This window comes from Cloeon dipterum, chromosome 2 (genome assembly GCF_949628265.1).
Source record: "Cloeon dipterum chromosome 2, ieCloDipt1.1, whole genome shotgun sequence".
Taxonomy (NCBI): domain Eukaryota; kingdom Metazoa; phylum Arthropoda; class Insecta; order Ephemeroptera; family Baetidae; genus Cloeon; species Cloeon dipterum.
The window spans coordinates 31,810,231-31,833,856 of NC_088787.1; the positions used below are offsets into that span (position 1 = coordinate 31,810,231).

A 23,626-nucleotide genomic window follows, 5' to 3' on the forward strand; every position below is an offset into this window, starting at 1 on the left:
CCGGCCGTTTAAAACGGTACGCTCTTTACTTAAGTGGTTTCAATTGTGAATTAAAATATCGCCCAGGTGACTCAATGGGAGCACCAGATGCACTTTCGCGCAATGCTGTTTATACAATCGACGATTTCAAAAAGCCGAATACAGCGCGTGATTGCACGATCCCTCTGGACGAGATCAAACAAGATGGACAAATTACGTTCAACGATGAAAATTGCCCAACTGAAAAACACAATTGCACTAGATGCGAAGACAAACCAGTCAAACTTGTACACTCAAAAGGACCACGAAAAAAGAAAAATAAAGTTGCTGAAAAGGAGAAGAAAATTGAACCAAGCAAGAAGAAAAAATTGCCAAAAGCAAGATATTCAAGCAAATTAGTAAACCCATCACCGCAAGAACTGAAAATGGGAAACAGACTAAAAGTTCTGATTGCGCAACTTCAAGATGTACCAGATTTTCCAACCAATGACGAGCAGTGGAAAATTGAACAAGACAAAGATGCGGAAATTGTGACACTGAAACAAGCAGTTAAATCAGGCCATAAACCGAAATACGGTTTAATAAATGATGTGTTGCACTATACTGCCAAAAACAAAAACTTAATTGTTCTGCCAGCGCACTTGAGACCTGCTGTATTAAAATATTGCCATTCTGATGTGTTGTCAGGCCATCCAGGCAAGTTTATAACACAAAAGAAAGTTGCAAATTATTTTATTTGGCGCAACATGAATAACGACATCAACGAGTTTGTCGCAGGATGCGAAATCTGTCAACGAGTTAAGTCAAAAAACCAAACAAAATTTGGCTTATATAACAGAAAACTCGAATCTCACGTCGGAAATTTACTTAGCGTGGATGCCATCGGACCTTTGCCGCGCAGTTCAAGTGGAAACATGCATGCCATTGTTTTTACTGACGTATTCAGTGGCTATACAAAAATTTTTCCAACTCGCACGTTGACCAGTAAAGTTGTAGTTGATCGTTTAGTGTCGTACTGTACCACTTTCGGAATACCAGAACGCATACTCTCAGACAATGCTTCCCAATTTGTATCAAAATTGTGGAAAGATACTTGCAAACGTTTAGGTATTGAGTACACAGTGATCAACCCATACAGGCCATGCGAAAATAGAACTGAACGCACAAATAAAGAGTTAAAAAAGAAGATTCGGTGTTACGCGCAAAGCAATAATAAATTGTGGGACGTTAATTTGGACGCGATCGCCTTTAGTATAAATTCCGCGGTGTCTTCAAAAACAAAATTTACACCAAATATGCTAATGTTAGCGCGCGAACTTCACCACCCACAAATGCCACGCGATCCAGCTGACGAGATTGAATATCACGAGTACGCCAATGAGTTGATTAAACGATTAAAGACAGCAAACGAAATCGCACTTGAAAACTCAGCAACTGCACAAGAGAGATACAGGACCCGTTTTAATAGAACACGACAAGACCACCCATTTGACGTTGGAAAATTAGTCCTGCGCGAAACAAATACTCTTTCGAATAAAGAGAAAAATATCGCCGCTTCCCTCGCGCCAAAGTACGAAGGGCCATATCGTATCAAAGAGATGGTAGGAAAAAACTCATTCCTCCTAGAGACACTAGATGGACGGCAAGTAGGCAAAAGACACGCAGACCAGCTCAAATTATTTACACCTTCACCACCCTGGACGTATTAAATACAAAAAGCCAATAAAAACCTTAAACTTAAATAAACCTCCAACTAAAACATAGTGACACAAATAAACATTAAATAAACTAAAATCCAAAAATAAACTAACCCACAAATTAAATGACTTATCCGTATTAAATAATGATTACCAAACCGCTACTTCCGACTGATGAATTAAACCTCAAAGTATCAAGTGTGCCTGCTGCTCAACGCCGCAACCATTCAGACCGACATACGGTCTACAACCTTTAAGACCGACATCCGGTCTTAACCCTCAATATACCAAAATTTGGTTTATTAGGAGGCCTTTTTGGTTTAGTTAAAACTAACCGCAATTCGGTTAGTTGACTAAAAAATCATGCCAATTTTAAAATGCTATTTTCATAAATTGAATAATAATCTATTCAACTTCTATAATTTGTGTGTATACCAAAAATTCATTATTTGATTGTGTGTAAATAAAGATAATTATCATTACTGTTCTTGTTCAGAAAATTCATGTAACAAGTCATGTAACAAGTCAAAATTTCATTTAAGCCCTTGTTGTAAAACGACATAATATTTAAAATTGTTTGTTATATTGATTATCCACAATATTGTACACAAGCCAATTTTCTTTTTGCGACCCCGGATATGAGACGACCTACACCATGCAAGATATAACCTGTCAATAGATGTCTGTATGTAAATGAGGAGTAGGGGACAAGCGTATAAATAAAGCGCGCCTGCTCATATTCTTTATCATTCTGATTCTGAGTTTGCTACCTGGCCACTCTTGTTAGTTGGCCAGAGCAGGAGCTCATACAGCTCAGCCAAGTTAGTTTCATTTTCCCCAAAACCTAACTTGCAATCGGCAAGGGGAAACCGACCTGCGGTTTCCTCTGTACAGCCCGGCTGTTCGTCAAACTGTTTATCCGGTTGACGCCGATTGCAAGAGTCCCTTACTTTAATCCGCGCGACCGGTCGACTTTCCCAAGTCGTCGTCGGAGTGCCCGTCACACGTTAGCTTTTCATTAGTATTTGAACCTAAACCCCTAGACTAACCGGTAGGCCGCTTCAAGGAACAGCGATGAACTGAACCTTCGCACTGCCACCATGGAATGTTATGCCTGAAATATTTAGGGGAGGAAAGGGGAGATTGCTAGGTTGCGCACAGCATTGCTGGAATGTCATTGTGTTTCGACACACATTGATGGTCGTTTGGCGCTTTTCCACGAGAAAAGGAGAGGTTGACATGCTCACGTTTTACCTCTTTAAAGGGAGAGAAGATTTTTTTTTGCTTAGTCACCTACAACTTCAAATTTTTCTATTACACCTGGAATTCCTGCAGTTTGCTCAACTGTTAAAAAGACGTTCCTATTTCACATCTAACGTAAATAAAATTTTTACTAGTTTGACTCAATTTTCATTAATAGCTCAGTAAGTTACCTGACTGACCCACAAAGTGAGAAAAGCCAAGAATCTATTTTCGAAACCCTCCACGACAGCGAGAATCGTTGGTCGCGATATTTATTATAGGATAAATAACTCTTAATAGTCGCTTTTGGTTACGCGCGACTGCCGAAAAGCTCTTCAAAACGGTTTCCGCGTCTAAATCTTTCCGATTAAAAAGTGCGTGTGTTTCACTTTACTAATTAAAGGCTCAAGCTGATTTGATTTAGGGCTTTTTCTCGAGTTTATTTTGGACCTGCGCGTCGGCATTTCACTCTCTCTTTTCGCGCCTCTCTCGCTGAGGCACGCACGTTTAAATCAAGCGGCGCGAGGAAAAAAGCAGACGGCAGAGGGAAAGAGAAGAATTAGCACGTTCTCGGGGCGCGCGAGGTGCGAAATGCTGTCTGCAGATGAAGGCTCGAAACAAAGGCGCTTGATGAAAGAAAGACGTCCGCCCGCTTTCGCTCCGTGTTGTACATTGTAATGAAAAGCGCTCTGATGAGATGCGGGAGCGGCAAAATAATAATAATACCTGCCGCCTGGCAGAAAGAGAGAGAGAGAGAGGAAGCAAGGGAGCGCGGAATTAAAAAGAAATAAGGAAGGGTGAGAGGTGAGAGCAAATTCAATTAGCCAGGCTGCGCGGCGCAACGTCCAGCCGGCCCTTTGTGAGCACGGCCCAAAGTTCAATCCGGAGAAACGTCAAAGACGAAATAAAGGTGAAGGTCTCACAATCAGCCGCGAGATTTAATGCTGGCCATTTTCGCCGACGGCTGACAGTATTTTAAACCTCAAGTTTGAAAGACATTTTTTGCCTGCACTTTTTTATTTTCGACCCTTTTTCACCGACGGCTAGCGCGGCTGGCTGAGACCTCTATGAATTTGTTGAAAATTGAACCAAATATTAAATCAGATACAAATTTTAGTGTCTCATCGTGTGCAGGCCGGCGTTTTGTGTGCCTCACTCTCTCTGGCCGGAGACTTGATGCTTATTGGAATTATTTTTGGCCTAAGCGATATATTTTTAATGCCCAGGTAGCCTAATTGGGGGGTCTGCTGGTGCTGCCGGTGCTGCTTGGCGCCCTCAAGAAAAAAGCAATAAATTTATAAAACGCCGGCTCTGCCTGGCACACCTTTACAAACACCGCGGCTGAGTTACTAAAAATAATTCCCCTCGACGTGAACCCGCTCTCTTTCATCTCTCGCAGCCAACTAACTCGCGCGCGGACCGAACGGCTCAAAAATGCCTGCGATATTAAGAAGTAGCCGAATAATAAGTTTCGCTTCCTGCCGGCCCGGCCCGCTTAATTTGCCACCCAGCCGACTCTTGCCAACTCCAAGGACAACTAATTAGTACTGCGCTTATTGCCATCTTTTGCTGCTGACTCTGCGGATGTCGCCTGCCTTTGGAATGCGGCACGTTTTTTACTTTTGCGGACGGTCAATTTTTTTAAATAGCATGCTTTAGAATGATGCAGCTTATTCTGTGCTTCCAATTTTAATGTCTGAATTTATCTGGAAAAAATTACACATTTTATTTTCTTAAGAGTGGTGTCAGTTAAGTGGTTCAAAATAGGTATTTAATTTATAACAAATCATTTTGTTGAACACATATGATTAGAAAAAAATTCGTTTTCCGAGCTCTTGAATCTTATCAAGTTTCATGAATTTTTAAAACTACAATCATATGTATAATTCGTCGCCAAATGTGCGAGATTCGGTCGCGGCGTGACAAACAGCGTCCGTTTTAATTAAATCGACCTTTGCAGCAACGTGTGTGTGTGTGCACCCTCAGCGAGCCAGTTGTGCCTGCACACAAAATGCAGTCGGCTGCGTGTAATGAAAAACAGTGCCGACTGCTGCGCGCAAAGCGGCCGAAAGTGCATCCACATAATGAACGCGGATCTGGCAGGGAGGAAAAAGCCGGTCCGGCGGGCTGGGGGTGCACTGGGGACGCCATATGGAGCAGCCCGCACGTCACATTGCACGACAAACAAGGTTGCACTGTAATAATACCTGCGCGCTCGCTGAATTAAGTGCCCATCTGTGCAGTTGATACATTTACGCGCACACGGAGACAATGGCCGCGCCCGACACACAGAGCTCTCTCTCTCCAGGGATGCTCTCATGCTTTTATTGCCATTTGCCGAATTGATTTTATCTCGGTTTTTGTTTGCCGCCACTTTAGGGTGGATTTGGTCAATTGGTGGAAACAAATAACCATGCTTCAAATGCTTTTTTTTAAACAACGGTTAAACAATAGAAAATACTTTTTAATTGTTAAAAAACGGAAACTTTCTGATTAATTGAGCCATTTTAACTGTTTAGACGGTCTAATAGTAGCATAGTTTGATTTTAAACAGTAAAAAAAGCCTTCCCCCCATTTTTGATGACGTTGAAAAGAGGTTCAAGGGTTTGAAACCCTTATAATATCTAGGGGAGGTCATGTCAAGTCGAGTGGTGAGCAGTTTTTGTAAATCTTGATTAGAAGTTGACATTTGGTGAGAAACGTCGTTCTATTTTGGAGGCCGTCCTAGTGAAACAACCAAATCTGGAGTTCAAACAGTCACAAATACAAAAATTAAATGCCGTTCGATTCGTATTAACGTGCCATGATGAACTGAAGTGGTTTTAAGGTGATATAAACTCTTAACTCCGTTGCGCAGTTAGGTGCAAGATATACAAAATTTCAAAAATTTCATTTTTTCGTTTCAAAAAGAGGGTTGAAGGAGTGGCACCCTTAGAATACTCTTGGCTATCTAGGGCAGATTGAAACAAGTCTAGCGGTGTCCGATATTTGAAAACTTTACATTTTTTTTAATAAAAAATTTGTGGAAACACCATTCCAGATTTTTGAAGATTCCAGACTAATTTATAGTGCTCTTAAAATTGCAGAGTCAAAAATTTGCAGCCTTGATTTTTAAATTTGACTTTCAATTCAAAATACCGAAGCTAATTAACTCGACCCTTGACTTTCCCTTTGAAGTTTTGGAGAAATAAAATTGAAATTGAATTGTACGGCTGAACATGAGGTTGTTTTAATTATATTGAACTAAATTTTGACACTCAAATGATCCTAAAACCCACAAAATTGTAAAATCTGGGGTTTTCTCAACGGTTTGGCCGGTCATCGTTTTGGCATGCAAAAAATCCTCACAATCGCTGGATCCTAAGACCGATTTTTGTTTTTTTGAGAGATTTTTGATCTGTTTTCTAGGCTGCTAGAATTAATACCTCTTTGTTGCTAATTTTTAACATGAAATAAAGTAAAAAATCAGGTGATGCTTGCAACTAATTAAGTTTGTTTATTTGTTCACAGGTATGCCGAACAAAACCACAATCTCCTTAAGTCTTGGTCTGAAGGTAGGAATGAAATATACACAGTCAAGTAGCAATTGCGGCTTAAGACCGATGCAGATTCAATTAGCAAAAATCTTGTGTCGCTCTCTGTGTGTGTGTCGAACAAAAGCCCCACTTGAAAGCAACAATAGAAAGGAGAAGCAATTTATCGGTCGCGTTAGCTCGAAAGGGTTTAGATTTCCCTCTCGTCCTTGACGGCGAAAACAATCGGAGGCGCGTGCACACGTAAATGATTTCGCTCTTTGGCAGAGCCGAGCCGAGCCGGAGCAGAGCCGGAGCAGAGCGATGATGTATTCTCGGCGGAGCAACAGAAGGTGTACGTGGTTTTCGCCGACAGCAAAAGGGGGACGCGCGCAATTGGCCGACGCAGAAGATATTCATCTGCGAACCTATTGCTGATGCACACTGAGTCATACGCACACATTACCCGCCGAGCACAATCCAATATTAGAGAGAGAGAGAGAGAGAGAGAGCGAGCGTGTGTGTACATACACTGCTCTCTCTAGCCATACGTGCTGAGGTAGATGGAAAGAGGGGTCCATAACTAATTCTCGTGCGTCTCAATTTAATACTCGCCGCCGCGCGGTAAGCGAGAGAGCCCAGCGATCGATGGATGCATTCATCATCCCGAATTGAGAGCATTTTATTTGCACAGTCACGAATCTCCGCCCGACCGCTAATAGCACCTCTCGCAGCTCCTGCCGCCCGCCTTTATCTTCTCCTTGTTTCCAGGCAGAATCGAGTTTTGATTCGACACCCGCACCTCCACTGCCCTATCGGCTGTAAAAAATGGCTTTTTAGTTAAGTCCTTCTCGCATCGACTGTTGGCGCTCAAAGCTAATAATTGCCAATTCTCTAAAGCCGATTTCAATTTTCAATACAATTTCATACTAAAATATGTGCAGTGGTTTTTCAATTGATCGAACCTTAGGGATGTAAAGTTTATATTTTAACATTTTATCTGATCAGAAAACTAAAAGCATTATTTAAATACCCTCAGAAGGGCTCTTAATCAAACAATTCGTATGAATTTATTAATTCATTAAAAAATGCAACCTATAATCTTCATCACTGGGATGTTTGAATAAATTAAAAACCTTAATTTTAATCAACTTTATTTCAAAATAAATATTCCAATAAACTTTTTGAACTAAAAAGCTCTACTAACATAGCCAAAAATATTAACTTTGCGAGAGTGTTTCAACCTGCATTTAAAAAAAAATATCTCGCTTTCCGCACCGCTGCTCTTTTTGATCTCTCTCGAAATATCAACTTTTCGAGCCGGCCACGGTAAGAGGCTGCTCATCAACAAGCCAATCTATTTTGGAAAGCGATGTATCTTCTTCAGCTAAAATAATCCAGTGCATCCCGCTTCTCATCTCGCGCCACGCTCCGCTTAACGGCTGCTTATTTTTCCACGTTTATTTCACCTGTAATGAAATTTCTCATCTCCGAAAACCGAGAGCAGGCGCCTGCAATTTGCTCTCGCGGAAACGAATTTCTTTTTACGACTCTGCTTCTTGTTTTTTCCTCTCTCTCTCTCTCTCTCTCTCTCTCCTCTGCTACTGCTAGTCAACGCGCGCGCCGATGCTAATTCAATTCCACAGTCAGACCGGCGTCACAGGTAAGTCGCTGCGCAGCTCTGGCTTGCAAATGCTCGCGAATAAAATTTCCATTTAAATAAAGCAAGCGTGCCGCGAGGCGTGCTCCTATAATCCCGACGCCTGTGTTCACGTGTATAATAAATTCCTGGCTGCAGCAGACATTCGCCGCAGGGCCGTGCTAAATCGGCACTGCCTAATTACTACCAAATTCGGATCTACAGTTCTCTTAAATCCTTTTTTAGCCACTTAAAGAGGATTGGCACTGCAAAATCCTGGAAAATGCTTGTGGCCAATGCATAAACTTAGGATTTAGTTCAAGCCAAAATTGACCAAAGTAAATTTTTGAGAAAGTGTCAGCCAAGTTAGCATGCTTTTCAAATGGTGAGGACCGTCTCCTTGCTTGAAATCTTATTTTATTTCTCAACAAAGAGTTTCCCTTAAAGGTTTCATACGCTGTTGGAAAGATCTCGACAAGACGAATCAAAATCTGCCAAGCGCTAAAAATTTTGAAGAAAATAAAAAAAATGAATTTTTACTGTAGCTAGGTCCTTTTTTATTATTTCAATTTGTAGAACAACTGCTTATTGCATCAAAAAATTCAAATAATTATCAATTGTCCCCCTAAATCGCTCCACTTTAAAGTTTTCTAGAAAAGCATGTTAAAATATGTAGATTAAAATTTAACTTTGAACCTCTTTTTGACATGAATTGAACAAAAAATGTGATTTTTGACTGTTTTTCACGTCCCTAGGCATGCACATGACTACACGACGCGTTTTATTCAAATGATCGTACCTGTTTTAACTAAACGCCTCGAGTTTTAGCTGCTTCCTTTTACAGGCGGCGGCGGCGGCGGTGCTGTTTCTTTTCGCCCCCCGTCAGCCGCCCCTTTTTACTTATTCGCTCGGGTACGAATTTAATTTTCAAAGGAAAGGAAATAAAAAACGCTCTGCTTTGGCGTTCGTTCGCTAGAGAGTAATAGAAGGTGAGAAAAACGAATGAGACTGCTGCGACGCGAGAGGGTCTGGAGCGCAGACAAAATTAAAAACGTCAAAAGCACGAACGAGCGCGTCATAAACGAATGAGAGCGCCTTCGGAATTTGCGAATAAGATTCCGCAGGCGATTGATTTTGCGTCTTTGAAGTGACGAGTTCCAAGGATCTGCGCGGGAAAGTCCTCTTTGCGTTAGGGACAGACCTAAATGGTATAAAAAATTGAGGAAAATGACAATTTTATATGCAGGAAAAATGGATTTTAAGTGGTGCCAGCAGTCTTTCAGGAATGGTGTTTACTTTGTTCTTTTTACTCTAACAACCTGTTTGTGTTTGTGTGGAAATCCAACAAGCGAGCTGATGATGTAAATTTTAGACGGGTATATTTAGTCAATTTTTTACAAATTTCGTCCCTGAGCATCCTGAGTTTTCAAAGGGTCAAATTGCATTATAATCTGAAAGCTCTTTACTTGTCCGTTCCAACGATGATCTTGACTGACCTCAGGGGTGACCCCCAGCATTTTTTGATAGTGAAAATTAACCAATCTTGAAATTTTGTTTCGCCTGAACTCAAAAAGCCCTTTTTTCAACCTTTGACCTCTGTATATGAAAAACTGAAAATTTCTAGGCATGTTACATACCAATTTTGCAGAATCGACTGGCTGGATTTTGTTTTAAGACGGTGTGAGGCGTGGAAATGGAAATTAATGCAGCATTTTGGCCGCAAACCAAGCGAGCGGCGACAAAAAGCGAGAGTGTGGGGTTATTAATGTCTCACGCACAGGTGAGAACGAACAAAGATGAATGCTCGAGTGAGGTGCGAACACGCGCGCCGCGTTTTGTCAGGCTAACAAGTCGACGCGGTGGCGGCGGGACGCGCATTGGCACGTGGCCCACGCGTGTTTATATACCTGACTCACTTTTGATTTTGTTTTTTGCTCCCTTGCCGCGCGACGAAAAGAGTTTAGAGTGTCGGAGCCCATTAGCGCCGCTCACTTTTCAGACAGGTAAACGGGAGCAAATTGGATCTCTTTTTGATCGTTTGGCACGTCGCCGCTCGAGGTGTGTAGTGTAGTGTACACCGATTGGAAATATCCTGTTGAGTCACTCTTGCGGCCGCCACACGACAGGAGATCAAGGATTTCACTTTAATTGAGCACTTAATTAGGCCCAACAAAGTTATTTTCGGAGGCACAGAAAAATGAGAGCCTTCGAGTTCAATGACATGGAAAGATTTCCGTATTTATGCAACCTGTGCAGCACTTGTGTCGAGAAATTGCCTCAATCCTAAATATACGCTAATCCCACACTCAGGAAACCTACTTGTTTGTTTGTTTATTTTTTTAAAACAACAAAATTCGCGCGGTAGTATACCTAACAGGTGTGTTATTTTCGATTTTCTTTGTTTCTTTTCAAAGTGTCGGATTTCCTGGCGAGGGACACGCGTGACGAGTCGCTCTGCATTCTTGACAGCTCGGTACATTTGTATTTCTCGCAGACACTTTGAGAGACGAGCGAGGCGCAGAGGTGTTTGTGTGTGCGTTATTGATTTCTCGTCAAATGTGCCAGTGTCACTCGGAGCTCCGGCGGCGGTGTCTCGCGCGTGCAAACGAGACAAGACAAAAACATGATTTGATTTCGATCACACACAGACACACAGCGGTGGTGATATCGCAACAGCCGCCACAAATCCGCGCACCTGCCAGCAAATTTGAAAGAGGGGGAGGACGAGGCAATATTGGCAATAAAATTTGTGTGCACAGGATTCGAGTTGGAATAGAATTGCACCTTTCTTCGGGAGCGGCAACTTTTCCCCGCTTTCTGCGTCTCGCAATTACAACTGCTCGGAGGAAAAAGTTTGCCTGCCGCGCGAGTCTATAAATATGTAAATTGTGTAAAGGTACAACACAAAGTAGCGCAATCATTCTGCTCGCTGGGAAAGAAAAAGCGATTTGCGAGCGACGCACCTGCACCTTGTTCGGGTGGAGCAGATGTGCAACTGCTTGCTGCACGGACACCTACAAACACACAATGTAGACAATTTTGCGGCGGGCAGGCAGTAAAAAAGTTGGAACGACGAGCACTCGCTTAATTCTTCCCTCGCTTTTCCTGCCTTTGTTGAAAGCGGCGGGCAACTCACAGTAACAGCAATTCTGGAAAGACACGAATTCAACTTGTCCAATATTGCAGGGACACGCATTCTTGAATAAACATTACATAATGTGTGTTCTGCCAACTAGATTTCAAGAAAAAGATGGATCTCTAGATTTTTTTATTTTGATTACAATAAAAGATGCATCGCTAGAGGTCTCAGCCGCGAGATTTAAGGCGGCGGCTGGACATTTTCACCGGCGGCTGGCGCTGCTTGGTCAGATTCACGGCAGCTGGCGGCTGACCAAACGTGACCCAAAATTTGCCGGCTGGCTGAGACCTATATACATTGCTAATTAAAAATTAGCAAAAGAAAGTTTAAAATTTTACAATTTTCCACGACTTGCGACACGTGTCACAATTCCCCGGGTAGCTACGCCCCCTTTTCGATGTTCCCGCGAGTTACGCTGTTCGCTGTTCACACAATTCAGTGCACATGTTTTATTTAATGTAATTTAGCTATTTTTCCAATAATAGTTAACTCGTACTCTGCGGTTTTAAAATAATTTTTATGTTAAAATCTTTTATTTTTATTCGCCCATCCGTTCAGTCTGCAAATAAACTAAAAGTAATCATTTGAATAATTGTGAACCCAAATTGAGAGTAGAACAAAATGACACAATATTCGGTTAATGGGCTTTGCGTCCAAATTGCTTGTCAACACCTCGGACGAGGCAATAAGTCAGGCGCGAGCAACGATTCGCACTCGTTTCTATTGCCGCTTCCCACTGTTCGCGGAGAGCAATATAATTTGAGACGCCATTAAGCGGATATGATTGCGCCACGCCACGGCCAATATATCACGCGGCCGGGGCCATTCCTCACTCGCATTACCAGCCAATCCACTTAAAGAGAGATACTAATTTATCCATCCGAATTCCGGCGTCTTTGCGCTGCGGCCAGAGATTTATTTTTATTTTCGGGTGGCCGAAACTGCGCTCTCGGAATTCCCTTTTTTTTCTCTCTCTCTCTCTCTCGTCTCGGAAGAACTCTTGGTGTGTGAGTGAAGCAGGTGGCGAGTGCGAAGAATTGATTGGGTGGCCGAGGAGAAAGGTGTAGAATGCCTCATCACTCGCTGGCTATTTCGTTTTCTTTCTTTGAGCCGCCGCCTCATACCTACTCCTCTCTTCAGATAGCGGGGAAATTGTTTGTTTTGGCCGCTCAAAGAACGGCTCTTCTCTCTTTCTCATCACATCTTATTCCTTTCCCTCGATCCGCACGCTGCCGCAGCTTTATTTTCACGGCAGTAATAGAAACAGGGGGAATAAATTGTTATTGTAGAAACGCAACACTCTCTTTCGCACGCCGCAATGAAAGTTTGATTAAACCCGCACACCTTGGCCTGCAATTATTTTTATTTGGATTTGCCGAAAAAGAAAAAAAAACTCTTCGAGACTTTTTATGATTGTGATTTGGGGCGAAATGTCCAAATATTTTATGGGGTTCTCGAAATGAGCTGTTTACGACAGTTTAATTAAAACTGCCTTCCTGCGGCAGTCAATTCATTGGTTTATGACACGGTTAAATCAGATTTTCAGACTATGTTAATAAGAAATGATTTAAATTTCCAGCAAAAAAGCAAACTCTAGTCAAAGTTAAAAATAAACGGTTATGCATTTTTTACCCTTTGTTAATTCCTATTTTTTTACTTTTTGCTCATTCTTGGCTAAAACCATATCTTTAAAAGGAAACATTAAATAGCAAATAGTATTAAAATGATTTAACATTTGCGGATTTAGATCAGATTAGATTAATAGTTCTCATTTTTTTAAAGTCATCAATGCATCTGTCTCAAACAAACATCAGGCTACACAAATCCAATAACGCAGAATCCCAAGAGTTTCCTAGTCAGTTTTCTCTGTGCATCACTGCTAATAATTGCAGTTTTAATTTGAAAAGTTGAAGCCTCACAACAAGCAGGATAATAATGACGAAAGAGGGCGACGTTTACAAGTGCAGAGCCGTAAGAGCGGATTATGTCGCAACCAACTCTTATCTGCAATTTATTTTGCTGCCAGGGTTTTACGGTTTTACCTGCAGAGCGCAGCGAATTAGCAGCAAAACGCGGCTGCGGTCGGTATGGGGCCGTAATGCCGCCGCCGCCACCGAGGGTTAAACGTACTTTACGGCGTCTTTTCTTCTTTCCGCTGCTGACCTGTCCGGCCGGCCGAGCTGCCTGCACTAATTTAGCTTAAGTCGTAAAAAATAATACTTTGCTCATTATACCTCGGGGCGGCGAAAGAAAATCTCCTCTCGGCCGAGAGGTATTTTTATCAGCGACGACGCTGCGCTCGCTCCACGCCGAGTAAGCCTCTTACACAGCTCGTAAAAATAATTATTTTGGATGATGCAATTATTATTTCCCTTAATTGGCATAAATAACAGTTGGACGGACGTTGTTATTGCCCGCGCCAGCTCCTTCGGCAGCGAAATTGGCTCGCTCGCTCTCTCGCTGGGGGATAAAAGTTTGCGAAATTGCTGCTCGTCGACGCTCGCGATCTGCACCGGAACCCACTTTTTGCGCTCCAAGACAACAAGCGTGGCAAGAGGTCAACCGGGGCTGTAAATTGAAAAATGTGCATGGCGAAATTCTCGTCTCTGCTTTGCCAGATGCGTAAAAACCCCGACTGTTGCTTTTCTCACATGTTGCCACGAAATAATTTGATTGCTATAATAAATAATAATTTAGCCAGAATCTCTAAAAGACTGATTTTGTTTCGATAAATCTGGTGTTTTTAAACATTAAATAATAGAATCAACAAAGATGCTGCTTTTTCTGGATTTTGAAAAGTGTTCGCAAGCCCAAATCTCAGGTTCTATTGGTCGGATTTTCAAAAACCACACGCCGCTAGACTAGTTTCAACCTCTCCTAGACCGCCGAAGCCTTATAAGGGTGCTAACCCTCCAACCCTAAAAAAAACGTAAAATTTTACGATTTTTTGTTCTTTGCGCCGCACTACGCAATGGAATTTAATGTTTGTCACCCTGAAACCTCTTCAGTACATCATGAAACGCAAAGACGAGTCGAATGGTATTTAATTTTCCCCAAATTTGAGTCTTAGAACCCGAAATTTAGTTGAAACAGTCTTCTATGATTTGAACAGCCTCCAAAAAGAAAGTCATTTTTCACTAAATTTCGGCTTCTAAGCGTCAGATTTGCAAAAACTGCACACCGCTCGACTCGTCACGACCTCCCCGAGATAGTTAAGAAGCAGTTTAAGGGTGTCAACCATTTTAAACTATTTTCCATCCCATCTAAAACTGGAAAAATTCATCTCTTGTAGGTTAGTAGCAAATGATGCATCGAATTGAGCGTGCAAACAATAAAAAAAAATCAAGCAATTGGAACAAACGCGTAAAAACCTACCTAAAATGGATTGGAATTTGAAAATCGACGGTATTCTACACAATTAGAGGGTCAAGATCACTCTATTGGTGTCGCTGAGCTCGTTATATTTGTTTCCTTGCGGCTGACTCAAAGTGACACGCGACTGACGTTGGCAGAACGGGTACATATTTTTTCTTAATTAAGTGCCAAAAGAAAAAGGCAAACGTGTCGCAAGCCACAAAGCGTTTTGTGCGCCTGCTCTCGTGCTAAGTAAGTGGCGCCTCGCGTTATTTTGGTCCATTCACCAGCGAGAGAGCGAGCGAGTGAGTGAGCGCGACGGCGGCGGCAAAGCGAGCGTTTGAATGACAAGTTAAACAATTAGCAACACAATTATGCTCCGTCGACAAGAGCGCGGCGCTGGCACTTGTCGCGCGCCAATCAATTTGGAAATCGCGCAAACAATTCGATCTGATTTTTCGAATCTCAGAGGGCCGCCGCCGCGTGCATGTTTTACCAGCAGTCAGCACTTTGGCCTAATTTGCATTCGAGCCGCCCTCTCATTTGCATAACAAAATATTATTATTCGCGAATTTGCGGCCGGCCAGCAGCACCTGAATGGCTTTTTGCTTCCTCCGCTCCGCTGGGACACGGAACAATAATATCAAAATATTGTTACCGGGCTTTGCCGAGAGCTTTGTGCAAAGTTTCGTTAATTAATTCCTCGTTGTCCTGCGGTGCCGGCCGCTCACTTGAGTGGCCGAGGTCATTCCGGCCGACGACAGGGGCGGCACGCACCACGTCCACCTCGACCAAACAGCTGCCGCGCCTCACATCAGGTGTCCGCTGAACGTTTCGAAAAATAAGTGGCGTTGGAATGATGAAAGAAAGTGTCCGGCAGACTTTCAGAATGGAGCAAGACCTTTTAGTCTCGCGTTTTTGTTTCGTTTTGTGGTGTCCCTACAAGATGCTTGCGTCCTTTAATTTTAAATGTTAACAAGGTTATTAATATGTAATTTATTTATATCTTAATCCACGTTACTATTGGCCTTGTTCATAACGACAGTAAAATTTACTCTATTTATTATAGGTCTCAATGCTCACATAGAAAATTTATTTACATTTTTTCTTACAATTTTATACGAAATATTTTAACTAAACAAAAAACATTTTAAAATGAAAATAAATTACAATAAAATTAAAAAATGTTAAAATAATTATCTAACTGTAATAATTTTGACTTCTTATTATTTTTTCCACCCATAGAAAAAAATCACCAGCCTTCGTTAAAATTGGTTCAGTCCGATCAGATGAGAACTGAATTTCCCGTGCAATAACCTGTGTTACTCTCATTAGAAACGCATTTGCATGGAAACGGACACTTCGGGGGCGACGAGAGTAAGTGAATTTTAATTCGTTCGGCCGGCGCGCATAATTCACCGGCCGAATTCAGTTAGCAGCACGCCCCTGTTTTTGTTACACCGCATCTGACTTTGTAATGCCGGCCGCACTTGAAATAATCATGGTGCGGTCTGCACACGCAAACTGAGGTGCGCGCGGACGTGAAAGCCACGCCAGTTTCAATTTTTGCTGGCTCGCCGCCGCCGCCGCCGCCAGCACGACTTTCGATTCGTGCGCGGCGCAAAACACTTCCCTTCCAATTAAGCGATCCCCCTGATGGAGAGTTTGCGGTCGGTCTGCCCCGACTCGGCTACCTGCCCTGCTCTGTTTTCGGCCAAATTGGATTTTACGCGTGATACCTGCGCTTTAACGAGAGGCTTCGCTGCTCGTCCGGCTAATGTCCTTTGACGGCTCCTGAAAGGGCGCCATTCGACGGAATAAATAAACACTTACGCATGGGCCAAATCATTTTCAGCTACACAATTTCCAATCCAGTCAATAATTGTAGATCAAAAAAGTAGGAACAACTATGCTTTTTCTTAAATGTAAATATTTTGATTTACCCAAAATAAAAGCTCTAAACTAAAAAAAAGACGCTGTGGCAGCGACTAAATGCCAACACTGCAGCTCGTTTTTTCCTTTGAACCATGACCTAGACATACAAAACGTTTTAGACCAAATAAACGCCCTAAACCATATTTTTAGCCTTTCTATTGGCTTTTTTTAATTATTTTTTTGTTGTTTTGCCAAGTGTTCCACCGCTAAATCTCGGGTTCTAACAGTCAGAATTTCAGAAACTGTTCACCGTTCGACTTTTCTTTATCACCCCTAGAAATCCGAAGGGTTTTGAGGGTCATCAACCCTCATCCCCCTTACACCCCATGCATTGCAGTAACGGCAAAAATCACGTCGCTTTGCCCTTGCACAAACTTTTTCACTGATAAAAATCCTCTTAAATTAAAAAAATCTACCTGGAACTACCCCATTTTATCCTTTATAGAGGGTGGAAAGGTTAAAAATAAAAATTTAAATAGAAGAAAGAAAATTCATCGAATTTTTTCCAATAATTTTACTTTGGGGTAGGAAAAAAGGCAGATTGGGGTTGTTAGGCAATGATCGATCATCCCCAAAATCCATCGGCTATCTAGGGGAGGTTGAGACGAGTCGAACGGTGTTCAGTTTTTGTAATTCTGAAGTCTCAAACCCGAGATTTGGCGATTGCAATTTTTTCTTTAATATTGTCAACTCCCCATTTGGAGTTCTAACCGTCAGAATGCAAAAACTGCACACCATTCGATATGTCTCAATCTCCATTTTAGATATCCAAAGGGTTTTTGAGGGTGACCAATCCTCATCCCTCTTCCACCCCATGCATTGCAGAAACGATAAAAATCACATATCGCTACATTCACAAGAAAATTTAAAAATAAAAATCTAAATAGCAGAACTAGAAATTCTATCTGCGGAGCTAGAAAAAAGGCAAATTGGGGTTGGTGGGTGATTCAACCCCAAAACCTATCGGCTATCTGGGGGAGGTTAAGACGAGTCGAACGGTGTGCAGTTTTTTTAATTTCTATGGAGTTGGTATTTTTGCAAATAAAAATGCGAAATCTAATTTAAATTCCTCTTCCTTGACGAGTTTTGCAAAATGAACCCCTCTGCCTCTGCTTCACCCTAGCAAAGGCCGAGAGTAAAACTACGTGTTGTATAATTAAAGCAATCCACATTTGCCTCGCCGGCAGATATATATTAAACGTGCGACTGACAAAATTCAAGAGCGGACATGCAAGGTGCGAGCGAGTCTCCCCCGCCCGCTCACGTCTGCCGGGGTGGGTTCGCAGCTGGGGTGGTTGCTGTCGAGCCAGGTCATGATATTCAGCACAATTTCTGCGATATAAGCTGTATATGTGTGCGCTCGCACCTCTGGCTCTTATAAACTGCTCCTGTCACTCCTCACTGCTCCCCCGGGGACATCCCACGGAATCATCGTCAAAAGGGAATCGCAGAAATATCACGTACACCTTTCTCGCAGCACCACTTTTTGCTCCACTTGTTTCGCAAACGAGACGCCCCGCAGTGCGAACAATCGCGCCAATCACGAAAAGTTGAAACGCCTGCCAGGCACAACTCTTCGCGAGCCCAGTTTGAATATTTATTATCGCAAAGATAACTTTTAAGTTTAAATTATCTCCCCGGTTTGTCCGTCTCTTTTTCCTGAAAGAACCTACGAGAAATATTGATTTTAAATTTTCTAGCAGCATGTAACTAACTTCTTTAATCTGAGAAAATTATTAAAAATTCAATCTTAAGACGTTTAAAATGTTTGAAATAAAAAAAAACACTATAAACAGTATTTTCCGTCAAAGTGTCGACTTGTAATACTTTTAAGCACGTTTCAATTAAAGCCGAGAGTTGCAAAAGACCGGTAATTTGACTCTTACACTTGGCAATTGCGAGTGGTATTGGTACAGTTGGAGGCAAAGCAATTGCAAACTCGACGCAGCTCCGGCCCCTTTTCGCCGCAAACTCGTCTCTCGGGGATGTTGGCTGCTAGAGGCAGGGTGGCAGGTGTTGTCTGGACCATTCAAACAACCCTCTTAGGTCCGACCGTGCTGTGTGCTATGCTGTGTACTAGCAGCCGCGCGCATATATTGCACTGCTGCCTGCCTGGCTGGTTTGTTGGCCGGCCGCGCGCACGGAATACGCAAACAGGCGCAAGGTAGTCACTCACTCGCCTTTTTTTAGCCAGTCTCCCCGGGTGATACACCTTTGCCGCATTTTTCTAACAAACTCGCTCTCAATTATTTCGATCCCCAGGGGGGAAAAAGAGACTTTTGCAAAGGCAATGGAACAAACACGAGCAGAATAAAATCAGATGATTCTGTTTTTAATTTTAAGAATTTTTTATTGAACTTGCCCTTAACGTAACCACATTTACACTTGAAATTAGTCTTTACTAGTAAAATGAGATATAAATTTTATTGACAATTTTACAGGTTTTTGAGACAGTTTTGGGAAACTTTGAGACCTCAGTATCTAATCTCTCCAGTGTGCATTTTAAAAAAAAAGGTATGCATTGGATTTCTTTCTCCAAGCCCAATCGAACTAACACAAAATTTGATGATCTAGGTCAAGGTCAAGGTCACTGCTGTGAATCTCAGTTTATAATTTAAATTTTAGAAATCCGAGCTCAGCATTTAGGGAACTGTGAAAATAAGCTTAAACGTTATCCCCTGACACGTGTAAACTATTTCGAAAGTTTCTGACTGATATTCCTCTTTTTTAGCATAGAACACCCGAAAAACACGGGTTACTTTTTTTGCATTTATTTGCTACTCCAAATCTCGAGTTCTAACCATCAGAATTGCAAAAACTGAACATAGTTAGACTCTTCGGGACCTGCCCTAACTAGCTGAAGGGTGTATAGGGGTTCATTTCCCTACACCCTCATTTTTGTTACATCTCAACCCCCTTGAAAAAAGAAAAACATTTTTAATTCAAATTGTAGCAGAACGGCTGAAAGAGGTGGAAGGTAAGCATCCCTAAACCCTTTAGCTGATTAGGGGACGCTAAGACGAGTCTAACGATGGGTAGTTTTTGAAATTCTGATGGTTAGAACCCGAGATTTGGAGTGGACAAAATTTGCAAAAGTCGAAAATTTTGTGTTTTTGAGTGATGACTTTGAATTTCTCGACGAAAAAATGCCACAATCAATTTTCTCACGTCATGGAACAATTTTTCAAAATTCCAAAATCCTGAGCTCATCAAAATTACCAAATTAACATTAATTTGACCTAATAAATATCCACTTTACATAATTTAAGCAGAAAATGGCTAATCTCAATATTTTCGCCGATGTAACTGAGAGAAATGTAGGCTATTATTCTATGGAAGTCTTTTTTCAAAAAGAGGAAATGTATACAAAAGTGGTTGGAAATTTATCGCCAATAACCCACCTTGCGCACGCCTTGCTCCGAAGCATCCAATTTCACGCATATTGCACTAGAAGGAGGCGACCGCTCCAATAATTCCTGATAATGTCAAATCAGGTGAGTCCCTTTTATTTCGCACCCGCCCGCCCGCCCGCCCGTCCGCCTCTCCTCTTCCTCTCTGCTCGACCGCGTCGTTTTTCATATTATTTATATATTGGAGGTATTTCGAGGTTGATATAAAAATGCGATTCATAAAATTTTATCGGCCGGCGAGGCAAACAGCAGAGGCACGCGCATCACCTAGCCATAGCCACCCTCGTGCTTAAGGGCGTAGATCCTGATTCTTATGTGACACGCGCAGGCAGGAAATGCGCTCCTAGCTGCCGAACGGAGTGGCTCTTTTTTATTTTTATGGAAGCCTAGCTGCGCCTGCTGATGATCATCTGCACCAGTAAAATTTTAGGGCCATTCGAAGCCAGGTTATCACGACCCTCCAGCAGCCTCGCACTGAGATGACACGCACGCGTCTCCTCGAGACCGCAAATCTTATTAAAAATTAGGCAAAGCGACAACCGGGGACTTTCAGAAAGTCGTAAAACAAAGTGCACTCGGTGATTTTTGCTCCTGCCAGACGAGCCACGCAGATTAGGAGATGGAAAAGAGTCAAGTGTCTAAATAAGCTGGAGAGTTCCAAACAAAAATGCATTTTTTATTTGCAAATTTCCATGATTTTGAGCATTTCCGCAAGAGTTTTCATATGTTTTTTATGAGCACCATTTTAAATTATTTTAATAAAGTTGTTCAGGTGCCATAGAGGTGTCAAATTAACCAAATTTAACTGAAAATTTTAAACGTCAGGCCGTTTTCTCGGGAAATTAGGGAAATACAAAATTGATATTATCTCGAATCCTAATGAAGCTGTTTATTTAGATGGCCACTAACATTTTGTCGTTTTCAAATTTAAAAATTCCGAGTTCATTTTTAAATTTTAATTATCCCTAAAACATTCTCTTTAAAAACTTTATCTAATTAAAATAAAATATTATATATATTAAATTAAAATATTTCCCTCGTGTGTCCTAAAGTTTTGATTGGCAAATTTGAATTTAATTGTTCTATTCCTCCTTTCCTAATATTACCTATATTTTTAACAAAATTTCACAAGCTTTCTTTGCCAACAATTTTTTTTAATTGTTTAGTTCTGTTCCATTGATAGAGGAAAATAAGTAAACGAGGAAAGCAGAGCGTGCACTTTTCTGGAAATTAAAAATACATTTTTTATATTACTTCTTGTTACACTCAGAATGATTTGGCGGCTGTTTTAGTATGCATTTCTAAGCACGATTCAAGTCGTAACACAGTCTTAAGTGACATTTACAAACTAGTTTGTACGCGCAAGCCTTATTTAATGCCGTCATTATACAACTGCTAGAGCATAAACTATGTTATCGTCTCTTGAGTACCTGCCACACGAAGGATGAAAATAACATCGTTCACAGCTACTCTGCACAACCCTTTGTATCTTTGTGAGATTTTAGTGCCGTCTTGAAGGGACCAATTAGCGCTGCTCAGACAAAACAGTCCATTCTTTGGCAATCAGCAGCGGCTCCGGGGAAGGCCGATAATTTATGAATGGACGCGAACGAGCGTTGCCGCAAATAAATAGCGGCGGGCGGCTTATTGAATTGGCCGCTTGCTTTTATTTGTCTCCATTTGGGCGCGGCGTGCGAAATAAACAGCCGGGTTAATTCCGTTTTATGTGTCCTGCTGGTCAGCCGCTAGCTGCGACGACACCAATCAAGGTAATTGCCCACTGCTGCTGCTGCTGCTGCTGCCTCGGAAGCTGCGACGAAAAGTGAAAGTGAGAGCAGCGGCCATCATCACCCTTTATCCCTCTCATTCGACTCGTGCCCATAAAAAGTCACTTAAAAATAAGTTTTTAATGCAATTAACGTGGCGCCGCCGCCCGAGGAAAGCCAAGAGAGTAAGAGAAAAGGGCCGGCCACTTTTTTATTGGATCGTAAAAATGGAAGTAGATTTCGCGCCGAGCCGCGCGCGTATTTTTAATTAGTCTGAGTAAGAAAGAGCTTTCCGCCGGCCGGGCAATCAATTTTGTCAACAATTTCACCTTAATTTACGCCCCCACTCTGTTTAATAAGTCCGTCGCCGCCACTGCCGGCTTTTCTTTATTTCGCGCAATTGGCCTGGCGTGTGCGCTGCCGTTTTTTCGGGCACACGGCGCCGCTCTGTTAATGAGAGTAAACGAGCAATTAGGGAGAAAGCAGTGTGCCCGGAATTATGTACACACGCAACGCACCAACGCGACGCAGTAAAAAGTTGATGCTGAATTAAATGCAGGTGTTGGCACACATTACCCAATTTAATACGAAAAACAAACCGGCGCGTGCTTTTATTTTCCTGCTGCCGTGCGGCGTTTTGTTTTTTGCTCGCTACAATTATGAACCTCCCCCGCGTCTGCTTCCAGACTGGATTTGTTCTAACTTAAGGACGGTTTCGGTGGTGTAAAGATAATCTGACAAAATTCAAACCGCATCGATCAGTCTTAACTAAAAAAAAGTTTTATTGGGCATTTTTGGCAAATTTTGACAATGATATAAAAAAAATTTAAAGTCAAGGTATGCATTGAACTCCTCCCATAAAGCCCGATCGAATGAACATCAAATTTGAGGTCATTGGTCGAGGTCAAAGGTCACAAAGGGTAATTTTCGATCATTTCCGGCTGATTTTTTTATTTTAAAAACCAGCGGCATACTTGGGATAATCCAAAACGCCCCTCAAAGGTGGTCTCAGGGCACGTGTGAACTTTTGTAAATATTTCAAGGTTAAATTTGGCTATGTTTTCCAAAAGTTAAAATTTGAATCATAAAAAACCTAAAATTTTCAACCTTTGCAAATGTTGCGAGCGCCAAATCTCTGGTTCTGAGGGTCAGAAATGCAAATACTGCCCACTGTTCAACTTTGCTTGACTTCCCCTGGTGAGCTGAATAATTTTTGGGGATGCTCACCCCTCTCCCTTCAACTCCTTTTAGCCATAATTTCATCCCTCGAGTCAAAAGGTGAAAATTGTAAATCGTCGCGATTTTTCGTTATTTTTTATCTTGAATTTAAAAATGTAGCACTCCTGTTTTTAATTCAAATGCTCGAACTCAAAGTGAGTCACGGCATTCTCAAAATTCGCCAAAATGTCCCGTAAAACTTGCAAAAATTGAAGTATTGACGATTTTATAATATTTTTAGAGCTATAGTCTGTTCAAATTGATTCAGTTTATCTTGACACCACTAAAACCGTGTTGCGACCCGTAGTTTTCACCCTATGTGCTTTTCCTGTGAGCAAAAAACTGTCCTAGAAACCTACACTCTATAATACATTTTTTAACTTTTTTAAAAAAAAAATCGTATGCATAGATATATATGAATCAAATTAGTTGTTTGGATGAAGCTGCAGAAAATCTGTCAGCGTAATAAAAGTGTCAAACTCATTTTAATAAAAGTACACAGACCTGTCTGATATGTCAATTCGACTTTGCATATTGAAGCGAGAGCATGTTGTAGACCGCTCTGCGGCATCTTGTTTGTGTTTTATTTATTAAAAAAGGCAGAGCCAGTGTCGTGACACATGCCCTTTATAAGGGGCAATGATTCGTAACATAAATGTAGTACACAACACATAAACGGCGTGTTCGATTTTTTGCGTCAAAAAAGTGAGCGGCCGCCGCTGGAGCGTGTAGTGT

General features: G+C 41.8%; 1 protein-coding gene across 3 annotated transcripts in view; it reads left to right on the forward strand.

Annotated features, from left to right (window-relative positions):
• zfh1 (Zn finger homeodomain 1) overlaps window positions 1-23,626 on the forward strand; it is a 243,756-nt gene that overhangs the window by 71,460 nt on the left and 148,670 nt on the right. The window lies entirely within an intron of this gene.